Consider the following 13,127-nt stretch of genomic DNA (forward strand, 5'->3'; position numbering starts at 1 on the left):
TCAAATCAGGGTTTGCAATCTAAGTTACCTTGGTAATAAAGCATTCAATATTTACCGTTAGATGAAAACCTGATTAGATTCAAGCTAATATCTTTCAACTGTTAGATCTAACTTAGCTTGTTATATACAAATGAAATGTACCCTCATTTAGGTTTAGTAACCGTACCTAAACGTGTACACCATGTTGGCTCAACCGTAGTTAACCGAGGTTATCTATATGAACACTCTCATATCAACCTTATTCATCTTAACCATAACTAGTTCAAATGAATCAAATGAAACTAGTTAAAGAGTTTTTCAATTGCTATATTCTCGTAGAAGTATACAAGAACATAATTGAAGCAAAACCAGTTTGATTCACTCGAATCAATTCATGAACCTTATAGCTACGGTTTGCAAAGAATGCATTCCTTAATGTATAAATGTATTAGTCATTAGCCAACCGATTTTAGAACTTTAACCACTCAAGTATGCAAACGGGTACACATACTTAAGCAGCCGGTCTTAGTTTAGGTTCTCCAGTATGCAAACGGGTATGCATACTTAGTACACTTCTAAAACCCAGCGGAAATTCCCGGACCTATACCTTACGCAAGTATGTGTACTTGGTACACGGAATTTCACAACTTCATGTACACATACGGGTATGCATACTTTAGTTCCGGTCATGGATCACATACATGCAAGAATGCACACTATGTTTATAATCCAATGATGGTTAAGTATTTTAAACTCTTATTTGAATCATTGAAACTTTCTTAGAGGATGAAAATAACCGTTTTCACACATTATTAGCATCAAAGCAATTTTCAAGTTATTGAAATAATCATAACGAAACATTCCAAGTCTACACCAAATGATTGTATCGCACAAACCATGTAAGATGTTACTCGGCGATTTTCACATGATCAAGATGAACTTGGTTGAAGCGAAAGATTACCAACACATATTCCGAGAAATATGTGAGCGAGTTAAACTCAGCTCGAAATCTCAAAAGTGGATAATAGAAAACTATATCGTAACACGACTGATGTGTTTTCAATAATGTTGCTGTAGAAAATAAGATTCGAACTCTAAGACTTGTGAAGATTAAATTTAAAGATTTAATGAAAATAATAAAGTGAGAGTTACTAGGACTAGGATTCCACCGAATTCATAACATAAGGCTCAATTATTTATTCTTCAACAATTGTAGCTCAATAAAAACATGGACTCTTATTTTTGCCAAGGTAGATTCTCAAAATATTAGTTATAAATCGTAAGCATGAGACATCAAACATTTAAGCAAGCATGACCCATCAAATAAAATAATAACTAATTAAATCAAATCATAAATCAATTTAAAATAAGTGCAATAGTCATAAAAATAATAAAATAAATTCACCAATGTATGAAATTCGGATTCCTCCGTCGACCCAGTGTTGGGGTTTAGCTACTCATGATGTAGACACTCACAAAATATTTTTTATATAGCTCAAATGGTGTTTACAATAAAGAAAAGGAGAAAAATAAGATAAACCGGGATTTTGCAACGCTTAGTGGCGTTACAAACTCACCATTACAATGTTCAGAGCAGCTGTTACAGAAACTATATCAGGAAACTGTCGTAGAAAAACTGTCACTAAGCCGAGAACTGTGACAGTTGTAAAACGACATACCTGTAGCGTCGTCCGTGTTCTTCGTCTTTTACCTCTCTGCAGCAGCAGAGAAGTTTCTGCAACTTCTCCTCTTCGTCTGTATCCTCTCCCAACTCTCGATATCCTTTTACTTCGACCCCATCGACCTATTTATACTCAACAACACCGAGATACTCCAGAGTGAATGCGAATAGTCCCGTAATAAACATGTTTATCTTCCACGGTCTGTTGTGAGAATAATCTTCCTTTATTAGCTCCATCACGCGTCTGCATGGTTTTGACACACTCCAACACACTCAATAAACAATCAACACGAGTCTAACTCCATCCAGCCACAGTTACCACTCCAAAAATAACTCAAAAATTCCGAGAATAACCCATGTACGTGCATATACTCTGTTTTTCTTCCAACCCCACGTAACATCCATTTTCTAACGTAATCAAACACACTACCACCCTTGTTTTGTTGAAACAAGATAGTATCAATCCAAAACAAGTAACAAATCCGACCAAAAGACGTTGAAATTCAATGCAGAAAATCTCGAGAATCCCATGAAAATATTCCTCCCTTGTGGATAATTACCGAAAATATGAAGATTTTGGTTCCACTTTTAACTCTGAAACACGTCAATTGTTTCCCATTCTTTCCAAACCTGATAGATGTAAATGTTAGAGCATAGTTCGGTCGACCTCGCATGCGTTGCTATCTCAAGCATGTTTGTAAATGTTAGTGATCAAAACTATGGGTCTTGATTTCCAGCCTACATAGCTAAGTCTCAGACTAGGATAGAAAAGTGTAGTTGAGCTCAAGGACTTCATGGAGATTCATCATACAACGACGAAGATCTATACAAGGAACCGTGGAACTTCATCAACAAAAAGGTATGTGGAGACTTGAACTTATCTATCACTCAAAATTTTATCAATTCTATCTCCTACTTCTTATGAGACAAGAGTCATATGCTATATAGACTAGATCATACACATTTGACATTTCGAGCTGAGCATTCATTGCTTATCTTTTATCTCGAAATCGTGTGTTGGTAAAGCGTTTCGATTTGATCAAGTTTATCTTCACCTAGTGACGAAAGTCATGAAAAGTTTCAATCACTTTGAGAATTGCTCTGACTTGAATCGGTCTGTGAATAACGGCTACATAGCGTCCTCTGAGAATGTCTCAATGATTGAAATGAGAGTTTAGATTACATAACCATGTATTCCTTGAACAGGAGTTTTCGAACTTTTTTGATCAAGAGAAATCAGGAGGATTTTGGAATTGGCTTGCCAAGTCCGCGAACTGTCGGAAGTTCTCGACCGAGAATTTCTGCTGGATTTTCCAAAACTCGTTTGTGTGCTCAGTCCGCAAACTCATTCCGTGAACCCAGTCCGCAAACTGGAGGAAGTTCTCTTTCCGAGAATTTCTGCTGAGTTTGGAAAACTCTACCGGTTAACTTAAGTCCGCGAACTAGTTTGTGAACTTAAGAGGTTATGATCTAAAGATGTGCTCTGAACATGAAACATTAGATTACTAAGAAATGCTTTATGCAAACCGTGGCTATAATGTTCATGAGCCGATTCAATCGAATCGAATCATGTTTGTTTCAATTGTGTCTTGTGTAGTTACATAAGATCTCATAGCAATTGAACAACTCTTTAACTAGTTCATTTGAGTTAATTGAACTAGTTATGGTGAAGAAGAACAAGGTTAATATGAAATGCTCATATGGTTGACCTTTTGGGTTAGTATGTTGAACCAACATACACGTACACGTTTGGGCATGGTTTTCGCAAACCCAGTAAACGTTTAGCCAAGTGTGTGTGACAAGCTAAGTTTTCGATCTAACGGTTGTGAAATATTAGCTTGAATCTAAATCAGGTTTTCATCTAATGGTGAATAAGGATTGCTTTGTAACTAAGGAAAAACCCTGATTTGAAGGATAAATAATGGAGACATCTAGCTTTGAGAAAAACTAATCCCCACACGTCTGTGTGATACTAGTCCGCTCGCTAGAGTCGATTCTCCTTTAACCTTTGGTTTTCTTCTCTAAAACCAGGTTAACGACTTAAAGACTTCATTAGGATTGTGAAGCCAGACCGATACTACTTTTATCGTAGTTGTGTGATATTATCTTGCATCTTATATTGTACGAGTACAATTGATTGATTGGCTTGAGATCGTGAGAGTTCTCCGATAGGCAAGATAAAGAAGTCACAAACATCTTCGTCTCACTGTTTGTGATTCCTCGACAAACCTCCTGTGTAGTCAGGAAGGATTGTAGAGAGGTGATTGATTAATATAGGTTGTTCTTCGGTAATATAAGACCGGATTATCAATTGGTTCATGTTCACCTTGATTTTACATCTTAAGACGGAACAAAACCTAGGGTTTATCTGTGGGAGACAGATTTATCCTTTGATAGACTTTTCTGTGTGAGACAGATTTGTTTATTATGAAGTCTGTGATTTTGGGTTGCAGCAACTCTTGGTTGTGGGTGAGATCAGCTAATAGAATCAAGTGCGTAGTATCCTGCTGGCATCAGAGGTGTAGGAGTAAAAATGTACCTTGGATCAGTGGGAGACTGATTGGCATTCAACTATAGTGCAGTCCGAAGTTAGCTTGGAGTAGGCTAGTGTCTGTAGCGGCTTAATACAGTGTGTATTCAATCTGGACTAGGTCCCGGGGTTTTTCTGCATTTGCGTTTTCCTCGTTAACAAAAATTCTGGTGTCTGTGTTATTTCTTTTCCACATTATATTTTATATAATTAAAATAATACAGGTTGTGCGTTCGTGATCATCAATTGGAAATCCAGCCTTTGGTTGTTGATTGATATTGATTGATCCTTGGACATTGGTCTTTGGTACCGTCCAAGTTATTCCTTGTACTTGATAAAGACTCGCTATTGTTTTTGATTGAGTAAAAATCAAATCAAGAGAGAGATATTAACTCCTTGAGATATTTTTATCTAGATTGAATCCGACTGTCTAGTTGATTCTCTAGCAAAGTATCTCAGAGTTATTCCATACAGATTGCTAATCGAAATATTGAGTGGTGTTGTTAGACCCCCGGTTTTTCAAATGGTATCATAGCAGAAAAACACGTTAAAGACCTTATAAGTCTGTGTTTGTAGCGATCTGATTATGGACAAGTCTATCTCTAATAACTTACCAGTTCAGAAATTACCAGATGATTCTAAAAGATTTGATTCACCTGAGAGAAATGTCACATCTAAGTCAATATCCAAACATTCTTTTGATGTAAAAACTGTTGATTGGGAAACTCTCCTAGAAGAACAGTTGGATGAACTTTCTGATGAAGGTGATTCATATATTGATAGAGATGTTGATGAGGAAGTCTCAGAGTATGTTAAGTTTTTGGATTCGTGGAATATGAAGAAGATTACAACTTCTCATGTCACACCTCTTCTTACTCCTCTCTGTCGAGAAAACAAGAAAATTGAGAAGATATTACGCAGGTGTTTATTATTCGAATCGTTCTTGCGAATCGATCCTCAAGGATTCTGAGGAAAACCTACGTATAAAGTCACTTGAATGTGATAATCTTTATCAAAAGTACTTTTTGTTGGAAGAGAAACTTGCAGAATCTGAAGCAAGGTTTAACTTCCAGCAAACAAGTTTGACGACATAGAAAGCGCTTATCTCACTCGAGAAAAACGCCTTGAGGCTGATTTAGCTGCTGCTCTTGATAAAATCAAGATGTTGGAAGATGACTTGAAAAAGTTCAATACTAGTTCAAGCAAATAAACCACTATGCTAGGAGCAAGTAAAAATCATCGTGATACACGAGGATTGGGCTATAAGGGAATAGATGCTCCAAGTACTAGCAAAGAGGTAAAATTTGTCAAGGCTAGTGATTCTTCTCAACAAAAGGTTTCCACTGATGGCAAAGGTGAAATACCTTCTCCGGCAGTTAAGGTTCAAAAGAGCAAAGTTTATCAACCTCCAAAGTTAGCACACACGGATCGAGGTAAGAACATTCCTTATGTTTGCCACTATTACGGAAATAAAGGTCACCTGGAAAGGAGATGTCGTTTCCGTATAAGGAATGAGAAAATTCATGATGTTCTTGTTTGGGCATCACAAGAAGTTGTGAAACCAAGATCATACGTTAAGACTGATCCTCTTAACGTTACAAGTTGTAATTGTCCAACCTTTAGGCAAAGGAATCAGTGCTATGATAGACCTATATTTGCCTATAAACGTCGTACGAATCCTTTTCACAATCGTAATGGTTATCAAAAGGATAACTTCGTAAAGACGAAGACAAGATCCGATGCTCCCAATTGGAGAAAGACTAACTTGCAAAAGAATACTCAATCCAATTCTCTTCCAAGAATTCTAGAAGAGAGTGATGGGAAGAAGGTTCCGACTGTTCCTAAACACACTCAGCAGAAGTGGATACCAAAGAAAGACAATGATGTTTTGCGTGTGAAAAGGAATGATCTTCCAGAAAACTCCATGACTATGGAAAAGGCAGTATCCATGATGTTGGAACTTAACAAGTTTTTTGGAAAAATGGAATTGGATGTGAAAGGTTCTAAAAGTGATCTCTTTCATGATAATCCAAAGGTCACTTGTGGTGAGCAAGACTTTGTTCGCCCCAACGCAACTTGATTGTGTCGGAAGTGCATCCTCACCAAGGAATTCCCTGCTTTTTATACGGTGAGGGAAGCACAAGAATCGGGGAACACAGATTATGTTCGGTAAGGCGGTAGAATTCGATTGGATTCATCTAAAAATGTATGTCTATAAACTTGAGCAAGATTTGTACTTTTATTTGCTTAGAATACTTATAATAATCTTGCTTATCGTTCATATCTACCTAACTTGATATGTGTTTAAGGTTCTTAAATGTTTAGGTTTAAAAATAATAGTTCGGGATGTTTGGACTACATGGTACACATACCAAGTATGCATAACAACATTCAAAATCAAATCCAGGGGTTTAAGTTCGCAAACCCGTATGCATACTTGACGTCGATATTCGGTAAACTTGTTTTGGCCGTAACTTCTTCGTCCGAACTCGCATTTACCTCATTCTTTTTGCATTCTCTTCCTTATTGAATTAACTTCAAAATGGAGATGAGAATTGTTGAATTTGGATGAGTTAATTTTGGTCTTTATCCTGTCTCTTGTTTTTTAGTGTTTGCTCCGTTTCGTTGCACTTGTTCTTTTCTCTTGGACTTGGGCACTGGGATTCTTGGAGAAATGCTATTCTAAGCTATTTTGTGGTTGTTACAAGAGTGATGTTGGTGAATCACAAAGAAGGAAGTTCGAGAATGGGTAGTAGTTCACATTTCTATATATTCTTGAGTATTCACAATCATCTCATGTGAACTATGGTGCATAGTCGTCAATGAATTTGTATGTTCTTCTTTGTTAAGGAAATCTTTTTATACGCTTTTTGTAACCACTCTTGGTATAAATCCGTGCGAAAAAGATTGATTCTACCTTCTAAGGGAAAAGATTGTTATTGCAGTATTAATCTTTATGATTTTGTGATATCGCAATTGTTTATGGGATATGTATTGTTTGCATCGTGAACTTGAAGGTCCCATATGTTGTCAAAAGTAAAGTCGTTCATAAATTGGTATTCGTATTGATGAAAGGACGAATAGACTTTTGCCAAATACAAAAGTTATGCCTGCAGTCATTTATTTGACGAAAAATAGGGTAAAATCTTTTGTGTGACAAGGATAAAGTCTATTATGTCGTTATGAAAATAGTGATAGAAAAATAGAATAGATCCTTGTATGTATTACACAATAATGATCATCACTGATCCATATCTTATGTATTACTGTGAGGCTCCGTAATGTGTCTTATGTCAAGCACGATACAACTAAATTGATTACTTTGTGATTAGATTTGTTGGTTGTTCCGTAAGGTACTTTATGTCGAGCATTTTTGAACTAAATTAATCATATTGATTGGTTATTTAGTTATTTGCTCCGAAAGTTTTCTTTTGTCGAGCAAAACATTTGACAATTAAATTGATTACTTCGGTGATTAGTTTGGTTGTTTGTATTCCAAGATTAATATAGGTTCTCTTGTAATTAATCTAGTTGAGTTTTCATATATTCCACAAATTCTTGTATTGAGTATATGAACGGCTATACTAATCATGTTCTATTGGTTAATGTAGTCGTATATTTCGTAAGGTTTTCCTTATGTTGAGTATGTGAGCGATTAAGTTAGTCATCTCCGTATGATTACCTTAGTCGTAGCTCCGTAAGTTTATTTAGGTTAAGAACTTTCAATTAAATTGATCACTTTTGTGGTTTGATTTAGTTGCGTTTTCAATTGAATTAATCATGGTTTTACTTGTGATTAATTTGGTTGAGCTTTGGATATAGAAAATCATTCCTATGGTTTTTGGTGTCCAATTTAAAAATCCTTCTTTTCCTTCGAAATTAAGGTCGCTCTTGTTGTTCTTTCGGGAATGACATCAAATGGGGGAGAGTTCTTTTGAACTTGTGCTTAATGGTAATATCTTGTGGGGTGTGCGGCTGTGGACTTTTATAGGGGTTAACTTGTATCTTAAAACTCCTTGATGAATGCATTTAGCTCCGGCTTTATGATTGTATCTAAATTAAGTTGTTTGTATTTTTATTTTAGTCTATGAAATATCTCTTGTGGAAATTTCATTATGATCCCGTTCTTGTACCTTTGCCAATTTTATTGACAAAAAGGGGGAGAAATAACGTAGTTCACACTACAAATACATATGGTTTTCGGATCATTGTGTAAGGGGGAGTGGTTTCCATGATCGAGATGGAGTATTGACTAATGGGGAGTGATACATATCACTGTAGTATTATTGTTAAAGTCGTGATACAATTATACTTTGATATTACATAATAATACTATGACACTGTATAATAATGATCGAGAATCTCGATTTCTCTCATTGTTATATCTACGGATCTTCAACAACGGTAATGCTGAACTTACAACCTTTGGGATCACTGGAGTACTTGGAAGGACGAAGATTCCAGGGAACGTTGAGGATTATACTATGGAATAGGAGCCACCAAAGTTTATCTTTTTTGTATTCCATATGTATTAATAGTTTTGTCACTAAAATTGACAAAGGGGGAGATTGTTAGAGCATAGCTCGGTCGACCTCGCATGCGTTGCTATCTCAAGCATGTTTGTCAATGTTAGTGATCAAAACTATGAGTCTTGATTCTAGCCTACATAGCTAAGTCTCGAACTAGGATAGAAAAGTGTAGTTGAGCTCAAGGACTTCATGGTGATTCATCATACAACGACGAAGATCTATACAAGGAACCGTGGAACTTCATCAACAAAAAGGTATGTGGAGATTTCATCAATATAGCGTCCTCTGAGAATGTCTCAATGATTGAAATGAGAGTTTAGATTACATAACCATGTATTCCTTGAACCGAAGTTTTCGAACTTTGTTGATCAAGATAAATCGGGAGGATTGTGGAATTGGCTTGCCAAGTCCGCGAACCCAGTCCTCAGACTCAGTCCGCGAACTGTCGGAAGTTCTCGACCGAAAATTTCTGCTGGATTTTCCAAAACTCGTTTGTGTGCTAAGTCCGCGAACTCAGTCTGCGAACTGGCGGAAGTTCTCTTTGAAGAATTTCTGCTGAGTTTGGAAAACTCAACCGATTAACTTAAGTCCGCGAACTTGTTTGTGAACTTAAGAGGTTATGATCTAAAGATGTGCTCTGAACATGAAACATTAAATTACTAAGGAATGCTTTATGCAAACCGTGGCTATAATGTTCATGAGTCGATTCAATCGAATCGAATCATCTTTATTTCAATTGTGTCTTGTGTAGTTACATAAGATCTCATAGCAATTGAACAACTCTTCAACTAGTTCATTTGAGTCAATTGAACTAGTTATGGTGAAGAAGAACAAGGTTAATATGAAATGCTCACATGGTTGACCTTTTGGGTTACTATGTTGAACCAACATACACGTACTTTTCGCAAACCCAATAAATGTTTACCCAAGTGTGTGTGACAAGCTAAGTTTTCGATCTAACGGTTGAGAAATATTAGCTTGAATCTAAATCAGGTTTTCATCTAACGGTGAATACGGATTGCTTTCTAACTAAGGCAAAACCCTGATTTGAAGGCTATATAAAGGAGACATCTAGCTTTTTGAGAAAAACTAATCCCCACACGTCTGTGTGATACTAGTGCGCTCGCTAGAGTCGATTCTCCTTTAACCTTTGGTTTTCTTCTCTAAAACCAGGTTAACGACTTAAAGACTTCATTGGGATTGTGAAGCCAGACCGATACTACTTTTATCGTAGTTGTGTGATATTATCTTGCATCTTCTATTGTACGAGTACAATTGATTGATTGGCTTGAGATCGTGAGAGTTCTCCGATAGGCAAGATAAAGAAGTCACAAACATCTTCGTCTCACTGTTTGTGATTCCTTGACAAACCTCCTGTGTAGTCAGGAAGGATTGTAGAGAGGTGATTGATTAATATAGGTTGTTCTTCGGTAATATAAGACTGGATTATCAATTGGTTCATGTTCACCTTGATTTTATATCTTAAGACGGAACAAAACCTAGGGTTTATCTGTGGGAGACAGATTTATCCTTTGATAGACTTTTCTGTGTGAGACAGATTTGTTTATTATGAAGTCTGTGATTTTGGGTTGCAGCAACTCTTGGTTGTGGGTGAGATCAGATAAGGGAATCAAGTGCGTAGTATCCTGCTGGGATCAGAGGCGTAGGAGTACAACTGTACCTTGGATCGGTGTGAGATTGATTGGGGTTCAACTATAGTCCAATCCGAAGTTATCTTGGAGTAGGCTAGTGTCTTTAGCGGCTTAGTACAGTGTGTATTCAATCTGGACTAGGTCCCGGGGTTACTTTGCATTTGCGGTTTCCTCGTTAACAAAATTTCTGGTGTCTGTGTTATTTCTTTTCTGCATTATATTTTATATAATTAAAATAATACAGGTTGTGTGTTCGTGATCATCAATTGGAAATCCAACCTTTGTTTGTTGATTGATATTGATTGATCCTTGGACATTGGTCTTTGGTACCGTCCAAGTTATTCCTTGTATTTGATAAAGACTCGCTATTGTTTTTAGCTTGAGTAAAAATCAAATCAAGAGAGAGATATTAACTCCTTGAGATACTTTTATCTAGATTGAGTCTGACTGTCTAATTGATTCTCTAGCAAAGTATTTCAGAGTTAGTCCATACAGATTGCTAATCAAAATATTGGGTGGTGTTGTTAGACCCCCCGCTTTTTCAGTAAATCCTGCAAGAATTATCTTCTCCAAATTTGCCGGAAATACCAACATCCAATCTCTGCCATGTTTAATGAAGATTGCGGAGAAATCTTCTTCTTTTGCGATTATAACTCAACTACCAACCCTTTTTAATGCTAACAGGCCAACACGAACCCAATCCAACAAGAAAATCCAAAAAATACTCAATAGAAACTAATCCAGGGAAGTACGCATACGAGCAAGTCTTTTCCCGCCAATATCATTTCTCAAACAAAGAGGAAGGAGTGCCCCTATCCAGCCAAGGGGTGCTTTCATCAACTGGGGTGTAAATAGCAACTAGGTGCCCCTTAATAATTTATTGCCCCTTATCCAATGTGGGATTCCGCTTAGCAAATGCCCTCTGGGTGTCCTTAACAACTTTTCGAGCTGATTTTCCCAAAAATGTTTATTGCCCAAAAACACCTACAAACAAGTTTACTAGTGATAAAATGAGTCCCAACTAATGTATTTATGGGTGAAAATGCGTCACACTTGCGTGCTCATCAACGACTTATGTTTCAATACATGAGATAGAGTAGAAATAGACTTTTCAAGTGATAGATGAGTTTCAGTCTCCACATACCTTTTGTTGATGAAGTTCCACAAGCTTTCCTTAGTAGTTCTTCGTCTTCAATTGGTGAACGCCGTGAATTTTTATGCTCAACTACACAATCTATCCTAGTCCGAGACATCTATAAGTGGACTAGACATCAAGACTTATAGTTTTGATCACTAACATTGACAAACAAGCTTGAGATAGCAACGCTTGCGAGTTCGGCCGAGCAGTGCTCTATCAATCTCCCCCCTTGTCAGTTTTAGTGAAAAAACTATCAATACATATGAATTAGAAAATAAATAAACTTTGTAGATTCTCATCCAAATGCTTGATCTCCTTGGTACTTCAACATTACTCGAAATCTTCGTCACTTTCAGGTACTCCAATGATTCCAAATGTGTTCAAATCAGCATCATAGTTGTTGAAGATCCGTAGCTATAACAATGAGAAAACAGTTGCTCTCAATCATTGTTATACAGTGTCATAGTGAAAGGCGAGGGTACCCAAATATACCTCAATCTAAAACTTTTCCTACCTATAAGTCCTTTCTCTGAAAGTGATTGTCTATGGACAGAGTCGAGAAAATACAACTAATCGGTTCACACTTCGTGTGATCGTCTATAGATACGAGATCGAGACAATACAACAACTAAGTATGTTTACTTGTACAAAGGTTCAGACTTAACCAAACACAATAGGATTGCTTATCAAGTAAATAGGAATTAACGTTTGTGTAATTTACTTTAATTATAATAAAACAATTATAATGGGGAAAATAAAAGTAAATGACACAACAAGATTTTGTTAACGAGGAAACCGCAAGAGCAGAAAAACCCCGGGACCTTGTCCAGAATTGAATACTCTCAGGATTAAGCCGCTACACAAAATTACACCAACTTCGTATAATTGAGACCAAGCAACTAAACCTATAGTTCACCTAGTTTCTTCTGTATTCCCACGCCTCCACCATATAAACAAGTCACGTACTTGGAACAATTCCTTTGGTTCGTATTCCAAACAGTAAAAGAACAACAAATCAGTTTAGTATCAACTCTATTCAACCAAGTGATATGAGTCGGACAAAGTCTCTTCTGTTTATCTTAACATAAACTCCTTCGTCAGGTCCTTAGATCTATCTTATGTTCAATTACCGAAGTAATAGTTTAAGATTAAGCCAACAACACTCTTAATCCAAAGAATTGTGTTGATGCCGATCTACTCAATTAATCAATCCAATCTACCACAAGGATAAACTGATTATTAAATGCATCCTCTTTTACCAAATCAAGTATTGTGCACACCAAAGATTATAAAACCCAAGTCAGATCTTCAATATCTTCTTTTTCTTCAAATCTTCTTAAATCTTCAATAAAAACCTGCACAAACTCACTTGAATCTCGTGTGATCAATCACGCACAGAACGGAGTCGATTAACAATGGATTATCACAAGATCGTCTTTAGAACTCACAACAGTCTAAAGATCCCTGTCGAAACTCTGAACTAGTTTGAGTGAATCTTATATCAGAAGAGAATATTCTCAAGAATAAACGAACTAGGTGCAATCAGATTTCAACCACCGTTAGTCAATCAAATCAATCGAAAGGCAAACTAATTATCTTGTTTCCCACCAACGGTACA

The sequence above is a fragment of the Papaver somniferum genome, chromosome 3 (assembly GCF_003573695.1).
Source record: "Papaver somniferum cultivar HN1 chromosome 3, ASM357369v1, whole genome shotgun sequence".
In the NCBI taxonomy this organism is placed as follows: domain Eukaryota; kingdom Viridiplantae; phylum Streptophyta; class Magnoliopsida; order Ranunculales; family Papaveraceae; genus Papaver; species Papaver somniferum.